Source organism: Haemaphysalis longicornis, unplaced genomic scaffold (assembly GCF_048455015.1).
Source record: "Haemaphysalis longicornis isolate Haplotype H1 unplaced genomic scaffold, Haemaphysalis longicornis Haplotype H1 scaffold_5, whole genome shotgun sequence".
Classification (NCBI taxonomy): Eukaryota; Metazoa; Arthropoda; class Arachnida; order Ixodida; family Ixodidae; genus Haemaphysalis; species Haemaphysalis longicornis.
In genome coordinates this window covers 67,301,358-67,315,368 of record NW_027526385.1, presented here as the reverse complement: position 1 = coordinate 67,315,368, position 14,011 = coordinate 67,301,358, and the positions used below count along the sequence as shown (strand labels likewise).

Here is a 14,011-nt window from a genome sequence, read left to right as displayed (position 1 = left end):
AGGCATTGTTCATTGATACATTATTGACTGAATGAATCAATAATAATTATAAAATAAAATGTTTAAACAACTGATTGATTGATTGATTCATTGATTCATTGATTCATTGATTCATTGATTGATTGATTGATTGATTGATTGATTGATTGATTGATTGATTGATTGATTGATTGATTGACATCGGCATCCCTTCGCTTTGAGGGATGCGCCCCCTCAGCGTAGTTTCTAATACATCTTTGTTAATTCTAACCTTAGCGCTACTAATAACACCATGATAAGGCTAGAAAAAATTTTCCGAAGTAGGTGGTAGCTGTGTTGCGTTATGGTGACCAGTATTTTTTTTCCTCCACTAGTATTTAATCTCCCTTTGGTCCCCTCTACAAATTTGTGTCTGAATTTTTGCCGATCACCTTCAAACCCTAGTGCTTCGCAAAGGCAGCCGTTTCCCTCGCGCGGATTTTATTGGCTAGTCATAATTATCATCGCCATCATCATCATAAGCCTATTTGTGTCCACTGCAGGATGAAGACCTATCCCATCATCCTCCAACCTAGCACATTCTAATGCAACATGTCACATCCTTTCTGCGTCCTTCCTACAAAAAGTTAACCACGTCATTTTCTATTTTACTTGTATACCCACTGCAACAAATTTCTGTTGCGTAAAGGACTTGAGACAGAATAGATAGATAGGACTTGATAGATAGATAGATAGATAGGACTTGAGATAGATAGATAGATAGGACTTGAGATAGATAGTTCTAGTTTCCTGAATACGTTAATTTTATTGTAGTTCATTTATTGTAGTTAACGTTATTGTCCCCAAGCAAACTGGTAGGCTCTCTGTGAAGCAATGAGTTACTTCTCTGTGACTGTTATTGCTCAAAGAAAAAAAACATCGAAGCCAGCTTGCACAACGGTGCATGCCTGATGGCACAGCAGAGCTGTGTTCGCCTCACTAAGCGAAACTCGACGAGCACAATTTAAGTCACTGAGAACCATTTAGCCTATGCATATATGTGACGCTCGTCAGCAGAAGACCAGATCACATGTAATGTAAAGTATATAAGTGGTATATTTGTACGGTGCCTTCTTTAGTCTTCCTATATTTCATCGTCCTCGCCGCAAAGTCTTTTTCGAGTGCTCCCTCTGTATCTGCACCTGCACTGCATCTTCTTTTTGTTCTTCGGGACGATTGCATTCTGGCGTGGCGGCGCGGCGCACTTCCCTATAAGCCGCACCCGCCGCGGTGGCTCAGTGGCTAAGGCGTTGCGCTGCTGAGCACGAGGTCGCGGGTTCGATTCCCGGCCGCGGCGGCCGCTTTTCTGATGGAGGTGAAAAGCAAAAACGCCCGTGTGTACGAGATTTCGGCGCACGTTAAAGATCCCCAGGTGGTCAAAATTAATCCGGAGCCCTCCACTACGGCGCGCCTCATCGCCTGCGTTGCGTCGGCGCGTTAAACCCTACAATCAATCAATCAATCCCTATAAGCCGCCTCTTGTTCTGGCGTCCGGATCTTCTTTGGTCGCCCCACCCCCGTATGAGCGGCACAGAGTAGGAGAGAATTCTGCCGCCGCCGGTCCGGCGGTACGAGTTTTATGAGCGCAGGTGGTTGCCCCTAGCAACGCGGATCGAGCGACGTCAGGTGCAGACGACAGTCGTCTTGTCGGCGACGCTGTTTGCTCAAGCGCTGACTGGTTCGTGCGCTCGCTATTTTTTTCTTTTCTTTTTGCGAGCCCCTCACTTTGCGCAAGCTCACGCGCAAGGCTGGATGACGCCGGGAGCTTCCCATGAGACGCATGCTCACGTGCGCTCGGTATTTCTCTGGTATTATTTCTGCTCATGGACGGTGAAACCAAGAGCCTAAGCAGCACTGCTGTTAAAATGTTCGACACCTCTTTTCAGCTTTCTGTCCACATCTCATGACTGTTTTTCCCGACTGTTGCTTCATCGATTTTGAATGTACTTGTTTTTTGTATGTGTGTGTGTGTGTTTTTTTTTTTTTTTTTTGCTCGTACATCGTGCAGACAACTCCCAGCTTTAACCTACCTTCATACTTGGTCTTTCTCTTGTTTGTACTATTGGCATTTCCCAGATTTTCTTCCCCGCCGTTTTTTTTTTCTAATGGATAAGTTTGACCTCCAATGTGAGTAGTCTGGAGGGGGTAGAGGGAACGACATGAGTAGAGGAGGGGGAAGTTATTGTGTAAAAGTAAATGGAAATAACGAACAGAGGCGAGGTAGGAGCAATTTTAACTTGAAACACGGAGGGTGTAGGAGAGAGGGAACAATTTGTCGAGATGAATCTGTCCCCCAGGCAAAATAGCGCTAATAGGCGGTCATAGGCCGCAGGTGGTGTAAACTCATGACGCGACCTCGCAGCCCTCGCTACAGCGCCCCACATCGCAGATGTGTGGCAACGGCGAGAAAAACTAATACTTTCGATGCTTCTATTTTAGGGCGCAGCCCTTCGGCGGCTGTGTGTTGGCTGAGCAGCGTCTTCGGCGTGACTGAGCGAACGATGGCAAGACCGACGAGTGAAATAAAAAGCGAACGATGAAAGAAAGCGAAGGAGGAGAGTCCGCAAAATTGGGAGGGGAGAGAGGTTCGCCGTGGCGGCGCGAGGCAGCGCTCTGCGAAAGTGTGCGGTGGGGGAGGCGAGGGGGCAGTATGCTGTGCCCGCACGAGGCGCTCGACGGCGCGACGCTCGGCGAAAACGTGAGGGCGGCATGCACGTGACTATGATGTGCGTTCGCTTAAGACGCCGTTCGGGGCTCCTTCCTGAGGCGCACTTTGCGCCGCCGACGCAGAGGCTCATCATCGCTGCATGCCGTCAGGAGAACCCGCGAGTGAGTGCTGCCTCACTGCACTACTGCTGCGCCCAAATATCGCATTAGGGAGCATCGTAAGCTCAGCCATTTTTTTTAGTCATCAAATAAATTTTTGGCGCGATTTTTTCTCTGATATTGCAGCCAAGCTCAATAATATGCTTTGCTGGGTGGTTTAGTTCACGGCTAGAACAAAAAAAAAACAGCTTAATAAGACGAAGGCAAGAAAAACCCAAATCCCTTTCTTAAGAGAAAGATGATTAAAACGCGAAACGTTTTCAACACGAATTGAGTCAAAGTCAAAGTCCCAAATCAAAACTGCTTCGACTGTGTCGGTATAACGAAATCGGATGGACATCGACTTCAAAACGCGAGGGATCGAGGTTAGGTTCCATCCACGAGAAGAGTTTTTTTTTCTTTTATCGAAGCGTTTGATTTGCACTCGCTAATAATCATCGTTGTTTTGTGAAGCCCGTTGTGTAAAATTGGCTTTCCTGCAGTGTGTTCTACTGCAACATCAAACGTCACCAGAGAGGCATTGAAAACTTCGCTTTAAAATGCAGTGCCAGTGGTTGTCTTGCCTCTTCATTTTCCTGTATTCCTCCTATGGCACTCTTTTTGCCCCCTTATTGTTAGCTTACGTTAAATTCGGTGTACGTTGCTGCCCAATCACCCGGCCCAATTGATAAACAGCGACATCTGCGGTGGCGCTGTACCAGTAGTCGCAAACGATGAGAATAGTCTCGTCAGCTTTCCATTACCTTCAATAATAACGACACACACTCCCATCTGCGCGGTTCCCTCAGCCTAAATCGCGAAAAAAAAAAAAATGGCAACGCTAAACAATTGCACCGTTGGGGTCTGGCTTGTACACCGTACCAATGTGAGTCACTTCTTTTTAATCGATGTTTGATCTTTAGGCATAAAAACACGCATTTTTTATATATACGACATCCGTACTGTCAAGTACCGCAGCTGAATTCACGCTGATACATTTTTAACTCAAAAGGTTTAACATATGTATACACCATCACAGAAATCTGAGGCTTTAGAGGTGAAATACCCGTCGCAAGGCAGCTCAGTAAGTAATTACTGACGTTTAGACAGTAAATCCAGGGGATTAGCAAACAGGCTAAATGGGAAGAGGTATTTTAGGGGCCAAGCCCCTTATTAAGGGCTGGGGCTGTTGGCGTCTCGTGTCGCCGTCGTTGTTGTAATCGTCGTCTCGTGCAGTCATGGCACTAAAACACCGGGAAAGTAGTTTGCGCCTTGCGCTACATCATAACGCTTACTAAAAAACACCGGGACACTCGTTTACGCCTCGCGCCGGAGCGCTTCGTAACGCGTACTAAAAAAACACCGGGACACTCGTTCACGCCTCGCGCTACAGAGCATCGTGCTTCAAGGACACCAGACTTTTACAGCAAAGCTGTATACCTCTACCCCCTAACGGTTTCATCTCCGCCAGCAAAAACGCCAAGGCGCCAAGAATACACTTACACACTGCATTCTTCGCCCCTCCCGATGTTTCACGTTAGTGGAGAGTGCCCGGGATTTTTTTAACTTGATTTTCCCTCCCAATCGGCGAGTCTGGCTAGTCAAAGAGCGGTACGGCTTTTACCTGTTGAGCAAACATCAAGACAGACCGCTCTCAGTGATTTGTGAGAGCAGCCTTTCTTGATTTTTACCCACCCGGAGAAGCCTCTACCGCTTACTGACTCGCCAGAATTACTGTGCTGGGGTGTGATCAAGCGCAGAAAACCTACCCCGGCTGGATGTTTCCTGGGTGCAGTAACGGCGAGCTCTGCGTATTATGAACGCGGCAATATCACGAAAGCAATAAAGAAAAATATCAAACGCAGCACAAATCACATTCACTGTGTTTTTTCACATAAGTGAAAAAACAAAGTAAATTTCACTGTGTTTCCACATTTGCGTTTTCAACTCTATGCTGTTTTTTGCGCAGCATTCTTCGCCCAGCACCCCCACAGCCAGTACCGTGTAACACCCTGCTTTTCCACAAGCATGCACATTTGGCGGTGGCGACACGTTTAATCGTTCGTAAATGGAGATAATTGGTCAAACAGAATATTGAAAACCGAAAATATAAAACATAAAAAGTAAAAAAATCACAAAAATCAACGCTGGAAATCACAAATATGCTTCGTATGCAGCTTCTGCAAAAACCGAAGTAAACGGAGGAATTCCGCAAGAGAACATCTGAAATGCGAATAAAAAATAGCGATAACGTACCAGCCCCGCCCTTCGCCTTGAATCTGAGGGAAAATACATAATTGGCTAAGTAAACGCACCTGATCGCTAAAAAGAAAACTTCAGAACAATAAAATAACCCATCGTCTTTAGCTAATCATAGCATATCTAGCTGCAAGGAACTCGCACTCTAAACAAGCGGAATAAGAACGCTACGCATTAGCGCGCAATTCTCTGAATTTCGGCCGAATTTTTTTTTGGGAGTAAATCGGATTCTTCGAGAAAAAAGAAAAGAAAGCATCATCACCGCTGTAGGAAGCCTTCGGGATGACGTCATTATCAGAAAATTCAAGCGAGCACATCACGAACAACAAGGCCAACCAGCAATATTTCGTCAGGCGATAGAGTACTGCCACTGCCTACCGGAGAAGTTTCTTGATTAATGCTGAAAGAGCATACCTTCGCTATCGATGGCAGGATGCGGTCACGTCGTTGCAGAACACAATGGCCGGGAATGCCATCATCGCTATTCCACGATCACAGATTCGCTCGACGACGCCCCCAAGTTCCACAAGTTTCAACAAGTTTCAACACCAGCTTTTTTTGACTGGCCGAAGTCACCAACGCACAGAAACGGTGTGAAAGCAATCGTAGGCCAGCTCACCTCTCAAGCACGGAGCCTCTGCTGCTTCGGAAATAGAAACGCATAAAACCTGTCAGCAGATCGGCTCAAAGGTCGTCCACAAAACAAAAAAGAAAGCTACATAGGGGGAAACAGAAGGAATAAAAATTAAAAGAGAGAAGAGAGAGTGATAGGCAGAGAGACCGACAAAAGCAACAGTCCGTTAAGTGACGATGCAAGCACAGCGGTTTTGAGCAACGCTAGCCAGCAAATACCTGTCGCCTGCGCAAATACCTGTCGTTTGGGAAAATAGTCGTCGTTCTTGTCGCCTGTCAAACTAACTAACAATAAGCCCGACTTAAGCTGTAGCTTGTAAGGCACTTAGTCAAATCCTACGGCGCGCCTGTGAGTGTAGCGCGTCCATGCCTTTTCGCACTCCTCAGCACATGCTTCTGTTCGCTCCGCAGGGTGACGCTGCAATGACGTCATCACGTATCCTCTCGGCTTTCTACTTCAGCAGGCGTTGGCACATAACGGACGTCGCCCGGGTGCTGCTGGGTCGCTGGACCTACGGCCATTGCCCTCTACAACGGCTCGTTCCAGCTGTACACCGGCGTGAGGGAACGGCTCTAAAAACGGAACTTAGACGGAGGTTACACAAGCACAGAGGAAGCAGAGACAAAAAGTAAATATTGTCCAAGAAAAAAAATGCATTATCGAAACAGACGTCACTTCGTGCTACCTAATTTATATTGTCCTCTTAATCATCCATGATATATCTAATCACTGGTTCCTTGCAATGCTCACCGCATGCGTCACCCATTTGACTGATACAATACGCTTAATTAATTGCTCTTTGTGCGTTGGTCCGCCTGACGCCAGACGAGATGACATTGATAAAACTTAATCTAGCGCGGGCACTCTGTCGATAATGCGCCGCTAAATGGCCACGGGCATTCACGTTTAGTAAATTTTCACGTTCCTAAAGCCGAACATTAACACAGTTTCAACATGCAAACCCACAGAAAATAAATTCCTCGAAAAAAAAAAAAAAAAAAGACTCGAAGAAACTTGTGCATGCATGCTGTCTTCGGCTGCCGCTAGCAGTGCCGTTGCTTGAACTGATACGTAGGTTTTCTTTTCTCACGGTGTTCCTGTACGAAGAGTAGTTGCCCAGGACGGGGCATCGCATGAAGGAACTCGTTTTTTTTTTCTGGCTTTTCATTTATTTATTTCATTTATTTATTCTACCTTAGCAGCCCGGAGGCATTACATAAGGGGGGCGCCGCACAAGGTATAATAAACACAGAAACAAAACTCAAAGGGTACCAAGTGTAAACATTCAGAGAACAATGATAATACAAAGGGTACAAAAGGCAAAATACAAAGTAAATATTACCAACAAAGTAAATGTAAAGGTACAAAGGGTAAACATTCCGAAAACAATGACAACAGTTTAAAATTATCTTAAAAACTGGCAGGGGAACAGTACATTTGGTTAGATAACGATACGTGACACGGAAAGTTTGGCAGTTAATGCATGTGACTATACTATCTGGTAGTTTGTTCCACAGTCTTACCCCATTGGGAAAGGAGGAGGTAATCATTGCACAGGTGTGTCCGTTTATAGGTGCGCTAGATAACTGTGGTTTATGCGGTATGAAGTTCTGTGTGATATTGTAGGAGGACGAGGGTGATAATAGAAAGCATGCACAGGACACAATCGAGAAATTATACGACGAGATTCAAGCGATGGCAGGTTTAATGATTCTTTTAGTGCAGTAACGCTAATATCGTTAGAGTATTGGGGGGAAATAAAACGGGCAGCGCGGTTTTGAATTCGTTCTAAATCGTTAGTAAGATAAGCTTGTAAGGGGTGCCAGATTCATAGAGTTTCATACTAATATATTCTAGAGGGAAATCTATCGCTGCTGTCGCGGGCCGCCGTGGGCGGCGCCATTGCAGCTAGCGACGTTCCTCGCCTAGTTGGCTTAGCTAGCCCTACGGCGTCTGAGGCCATAATCAAGAAAAAAGGGTAACATTTTTTTTTCTTGTTCATCGTGCCTGAAGCTTCTACATAATCACTTACTAATTAATCTTTTTGAAGGTTCAGTTTTATAAAAACAAAACAAATTTGATGAACCTTCTGCAGTAATACTGTTGCTTTTTTGCAGCCAGAGCCAACTTTTCAGCCTATTCATGAGCCATGCCAAGGACAAGTGGAACGTGCCTGCCCGGTACATGACGGAACGTTCGCCGAAGCGCGGCTTCCCTAGACAGTGGTACCAGATTTCCCTCTAGTGTATATTAGTATGAAACTCTATGGCCATATTGAACAAGCATATTGTAGTTTCGGTCACACACAAGTTTTATAAGCTAAATTTTTAATGTCCAGCGAGGCTAATTTTAAGTTGCGGCGCAAGTATCCGAGAGTGTGTGAGGCTTCGGAACAGATGGTTTGAATATGAGTTGGCCATGATAGCGACGATGACAGATACCCTCCGAGATATTTGTATGATAGTGTAGGGCTAATGGGAACGGGATTTATGCTATAGGTATTATGTGCTGTACTCAATTTTCGGATGAATGGCATCGTTTTACACTTAGTCAGGTTTAATGGCATAAGTGATTTTGTACACCAAGCCAGAATTCATGCACTATATACTATAACGCAGAGCAGCAACATACAACCCAATGGTGTTAATCTAGACTCAGTAGATGATGTTGCGCTGTTATATCGACTCAAAAAGAAACGACAAAAAATAGTTTCTCAAACACCTAATTAATCAGTTGTAATGTACGAATAGCGCGTTAGCACGATTCTAACACGCTCCTTCTTTTGTTAAAAGTAGGCTTTAAATTTGTGCGCGCGTTACAATCGGGCTCAAAACCGAAACCCGCTGCAAAGCATCGAGCAGCATCGCATTGGACACGCAAAGTAAATGTAAAGGTGCAAAGGGTAAACATTCAGAAAACAATGACAACAGTTTAAAGAGTATTTAAAAATTATTTTAAAACTGGCAGGGGAACAGTACATGAGGTTAGGTAACGACATGTGACACGGAGAGTTTAGCGGTAGTGCGTGTGACTATACTATCTAGTAGTTTGTGCCTTAAATCCAACTCAATTCAACCCACTGCATTTCATGCACAATTTCTCTTCTTTTGCTGTTGGTATCTTTGTCTTGTCAGAAGTTAAAAAGCGGGACTTGATTATGCTTTTTGTTTGTTATGGGTGTGTACATGTTGTAAGTTTCAAGTGTGTTCTTGAAGAATTTCAGCTCCGTATTCTTCCTATCTATAATTAAAAGTAAACTAATTAGTATATTTTTCGTTCTTGTACTTTGTGATGGCTGCCATTTCACTACATTCCTGTTTCTGTTTTCTGCACTGATATTTATTGATGTACCACCTCCATGTACAACCTGTTTGCCCACCTGCTATGGTCTAGGAATGAGACTGGCAGTATTGAAAATAAATAAATAAGACAGTACAAAAGAAAGTTTTTTTTTCTAATTTTCCCACGTAAACTTACCTGCGCGTTACAATCGGTGGCGCGTTATAATCGTGCAAATACGGAACTTTTCTTCGCTCCTCACGTGCATGTTTTCTGTCAGTTTAAGCTGACGGTACACGGAACCATTCCAGCGCTATTGGCGATTCCGGAGAGCTTACTGTACATCCAAATGGTGTCAGAAAATCCATCGTGACATATTCATGCTCAAATGCATAGACTCTTGAGCACAGTGATTTCAATGTCGCAAGTAAATGTTCAAGTGACCGGCTACGAACGCATTTTACCAGAAGATAGACAAATGTCAAACAGTAACAGGAACGGCCACTTATCTGTCCATTGTCGAGATTGCGGCTGCATGCCGTTATCAACTTCATGCGCTATATCGAGTCGTCATAAATAAAAGACTAAAAGAAATAATCCAACGTGGCATTAGTATAACGAAATGGGACGAATTACTTAATTCTAGATATGAGGCCAACAGGTCCTGTTGCTGGAAAGGGGGAACAAGGACACGGAAAAATTGTTCAAGAAAAGTTTGTTTCACTTATAGAGCGTTCATTTGTGGGTTAAACCGATAGGCGCACCACCCTCTCACATTAGGCAGAGTTAGCAGATACACGAGGAGTTAAGACTCTCAACTGGTAATAACGGCTTGCCGAGGCTTCATCCCGTGATTATAAAAAACATTCAAAACCATTCTACTCTGCGAATGCGGATGACCAGTGGATCTGTAAAGTCGTAGTCACTTAGTAACGACAGTCACTGTGGCTTCGCTGTCTCAATGATATACACTGATCGGCATACTCACAACTGCCCACATGTTAAATATAATGTCACGTCGATGCAGGTACGCTGCTGCGTGGTCGGTTGAACAGGATCCCAGTGCCGTCGCAAGCCAAAAGCCTTCAACATTAAACACCTAAACAACTCCCTTTATCGGTCCCGAAAAACATGCATTAGAATCCCCAACATCTATAGGGGTAGTGTCATCCAAGCTAGAAAGTCGGTTTTCAAATAGCCGTTTCTCGACGTCATTTAATGTTGCTAGATGATCTGTAATCGGGTTAGATATATATTCCGTAGTGGATAATCGGGGCACGCCACCTTAGAGCATACAGTCTACACGTCCCGCACGCTCAATAATTTTTAATGTCCCCGGGGGGTTCGAGTGTCCGGACTGAACAGGACATCCCCATTAAGGCGAGACAAAAGACCAACAATTCGGAATGGAGAATGGCGTCCTCGTGGTTTCCTGTCACGTGGATCGGCCGACAGAGTTAAAGTTTGTGCCCCGGCGGACGCCTCTTTTGGCAGCAATCCCATAATACCCCTCACTCCTCATTCCGTGGGCACTCCCACCCTCCACCCAATCGCACTATTCGGAATATCAAGTGGTCTTGCTCGAGCCCTATATAGAACGACGGGTCTGCTCCCCTCTTTCTGTAACGACACCCAAAAGGTTGCTGCACACTTCATCTTAGAACGCACCTCACATTAGAGCTCACATCATCTTAGCCCATCCTTTAATCCCCTTCCCCCAACGGCCCTTGAGCCACCCTTACCAATAAATGCTTTTCTCTATATTTCTTCTTTCGGCAACAGCCGTCTGCAAACAAACAAACGCACACACGCGAATGCCTCGCGTTTTAAAGACAGGTGGACAAAGTTGGCGCAGCTGCGTGGTGTTTAGATGGGAGGCATCACAAATGCGGGAGACCCTATCCTAGCGCAGTTCCACCGAAAAAAATCAGTGCAATACGCATTAACCGTGCGGTTCCATTTCCCTTTTGGTAAAGAGAGTGACTGCCCTCTTGAAAGCAGTGCGAAGTGATCAAATTGGTCAACATCGGGACAATTGCGCCGCTTGTATATTTCTTCTCTTCTGGGCTCAATGAACATGAAAATCTGTGCTCTGTATTGCACCTTTTCTCACATCATCGCCTATTAGCGCTGCCTCGTTTCCAAAGTTCTAACATCAGTTCGCCCAGCAATCTTCACTGCTCTACTTCAGTATCTAAAGCTGATATACCAAGTGCCTAGTAGTTGCACACAACGGGAAAGAATAATTTTTCATTGACTAAGAGTGTCAATAATTTCTCACCAAACCAAGGATGATAACGAACTTCCCCTTGTTTTCATCACGGCACATGCTTAAATAATCAAAGCTCACGTGGTTGTTAAGTCCTGTTCCCAGCTTGGAGTTTCAAGTTCGCGGAGTCGAAATTACCCGTAAAATGCGTCGTTGCATCTTGAACTTCCTCTCTCTCTCTCCCACTCTTTCTTTTTTTTTTGCTCTCTCTCGACATGCCCAATGCAAACATTTCCTCTCCCTCCCTCCCTCCCTCCCTCCCTCTTTCTCTGAGTGTGTGTGTGCGTGCGTGCGTGTGTGTGTGTGTGTGTGTGTGTGTGCACATTAGTATTCCTTTTTGTTGAGCTGTTTGTGCTCAAATTACAGGCAGGTTCCGTGAATTGCACATTGCGTTTGACCTCAACCCCTAAAGTGACTATTGGGGTACACTCGTTTCACATTTGACTTCGAATGCATGGAAGAATGAGACTGTTCAGACCCAGTTTGCGCGCACGCACGAAGATGGACCCTGGTGACGCCATGAAATGGCAGCGCCGCCTCTTAGACGCCGCTCCGCTCGCTATTTCCTTTAGTTTCGCTTGCGGCCGCGAGATGGCCACGCAGTTCCCAGAACTGCTCTGGCGCGGACACTCAAACGAATACAATTTGAGCCATCCATATATTTCGCGGAACTCACCCCAACTAAACTGGTATTAATAAATAACAGTTGTGCTGCAAAACGTTTTATAGTTGAGCCCGTAACAGCAGCGCGATCATTCGGTCAGTTGGTGCCGCACACCGTTAAAGAGGCGGACATTTGGATTGGTTTTACAGGAATTAAAATTAGTGTAAGTTTTACTATTAATATTAAGGCAGACGCTTAGACGCTTCATAAAACGCGAAAAGTGACCGCTTTCTTTAAAGCATGTAGAACCAAAATGGCTGCCGCTGTAAAGGGAAGTAATATTTAAAAACACTTTTGGGTCCGCGTGGGATTTGAACCAGGATCGACAGAGTAGGAACCAGTGCGCTAACTCTGACATTCACGTCATCACGTAAAATGGTGTAAATCACTTTCTTTAGCTAACACGTCTACTCCCTAGTGGAAATAAGAATAACAATTGTTTAATATTTATATCAATGACTTACCCAACTTTTTACACCGATACAACTGTCTTTTATATGCTGACGATACCACAATAACATTATCAGACACATCTATAGTATCCCTAACTGATAAATTAAACGCTGATTTAACGAATGTGACTGAGTGGTGCTGCAGAAATAATTTAATTATTAATCCTGCTAAGACAAAACTTATGATCTTTAGAAGCCACCAGAAAGTGTTAGGTATGTTGCCAGAAATAAAACTTGGCTCTAATCGGATCGTATCATGGGTCTGCGTCCAATTGTTTTATATAATTCTTGATACTAACCTTAAGTTCACTTCTCACGTCGATCATATCAGAAAAGAAATGGCAATTGGCATCCGGGCATTGCTCAAGGCGCGACCGTTCTTTCCAACCAAGGCTTTGTTATCCCTTTACTTCGCTTTCATGCACAGTCATATCAACTATGGAATTACTGTTTGGGGTAACACATATCACACCCACCTATCATCTATTTAGCACATTCGAAATCAAGCTTATCATTACTAGCAGCCCTCGCTATTCAAGTGCATCACCTCTGCTCCGCGGAAATTCAGTTTTATCTTTCACAGCATTGTTCGATTATAACTTAGGTATTTTTTTTTCAACTACTCAACAACCAATTATGTTTTGAACTTCTTGACGTGGGTACTTTAGAGAATCATAACACTACTAGATTTGCCTTGAATAACAACTTGTTGTTACCTAAGGTAAAAACTTATTATGGCCAGCAAACATTTCATTTTGCTGCCATTAATCTGTGTAACCGCCTACCACTTATTATTAAGTCTTCACATTCTATCACAGCTTTTAAAAAATCTTTAAAAAATCTTCTTCTAACCTGATATATTTCCTAATTTCTTGGTTTCGCTGGTTTTACTTTCGTCATTTGTTTTCGCAGTAGTTTTTTGTGTACTTTTACAAACCGTTAGTTTTTAATTGTGTATAATGATAATTTGCTTTTTAAATGCCATTTTTATGTACAGAGCTTATTATTTTAGTAAATTCTGCATGAAAACCATGCACTACATGTTTTTGCTTATTTGTTTTCTTCACTAAGGTTTTATTGTACTTGTTTTCGCTTCCACTGCTACTTCTGTAACGTTTTTCGTGTACTTCATCATTGAGGGTCCCAGTGCAGTCGCTGACTTCGGGACCCTTGTCTGTAAACTTCCTTTGTAACCGTTTACTTTTGATGAATAAACTTCAAATTCAACTTCAAAACACCCTTTAAGATGTTCTGTCGTGTATAACACCCTTACATCCTGCCAAACACACGAGAAATACCCTTATTTAAAAACCAGTTTATAGGGTGCGTTTTTCTTTTAGGGTGTAAGGGCGCTAGTTATAGACAAAAAGTGGGTAAATACTTTTACAGTGCAACTTCATTGCCCGTTCGCTCATTGTTCGTTGCCCACTGTCCTCGGGGCCAAGACACCTCGTGGTAGCCAATGTACACGCAATAAACCTCATTATATCGAACTTTGCTACATTGTAAAATTATTTACGCCCTTTTTTGTCTATGACTAACACCAATGTACCCTATCAAAAACAACAAAGAACACCCTTTGCAAGGGTGTAATTAACGTTAAAACACCCTTTATAAGGGTGTATTCTTGT

At 44.0% G+C, this 14,011-nt stretch overlaps 1 protein-coding gene across 1 annotated transcript in view; it reads right to left on the bottom strand.

Annotated features, from left to right (window-relative positions):
• The window catches only part of LOC144138371 (17-beta-hydroxysteroid dehydrogenase type 6-like), a 32,297-nt gene extending 26,562 nt beyond the window's left edge, over positions 1-5,735 (bottom strand). The window contains exon 1 of the mRNA XM_077670621.1: positions 5,497-5,735. The gene's annotated coding sequence lies outside the window, so the exon portion shown is untranslated. The remainder of the gene's footprint in view (positions 1-5,496) is intronic.
• Positions 5,736-14,011: the final 8,276 nt, after the last annotated feature.